Raw genomic sequence first — 350 nt, forward strand, 5'->3', positions numbered from 1 at the left:
CTCTCTTTTTATTGCTGACATTTCTACTGTAATGCAGTGTCATCTATTATATCTTTACTTGTAATTGGGAAGTATTTCTTTTGTCCCAAAGTACTATTAGTACTTTTGTACTAACTTATTTACTTATACTTACATTATATTTGTAATTTTTACTTTAGTTTTGAAACAAATCATTTGCTTGTATTGAAGAATATTTCTGTATCCTTTTATTGTTAAGAGGTCAGAGGCATAGCTTTAGGAGTATATAAATTGTATGTTGCTGAAATGTCTTAATTATTTGCATTTTTTATGAAATATCATTTGATGTGAATGTACTATTGAAAATAAAAATATACAATAAGATTCTCAGT

This window comes from Penaeus monodon, chromosome 33 (genome assembly GCF_015228065.2).
Source record: "Penaeus monodon isolate SGIC_2016 chromosome 33, NSTDA_Pmon_1, whole genome shotgun sequence".
Lineage (NCBI taxonomy): Eukaryota > Metazoa > Arthropoda > Malacostraca > Decapoda > Penaeidae > Penaeus > Penaeus monodon.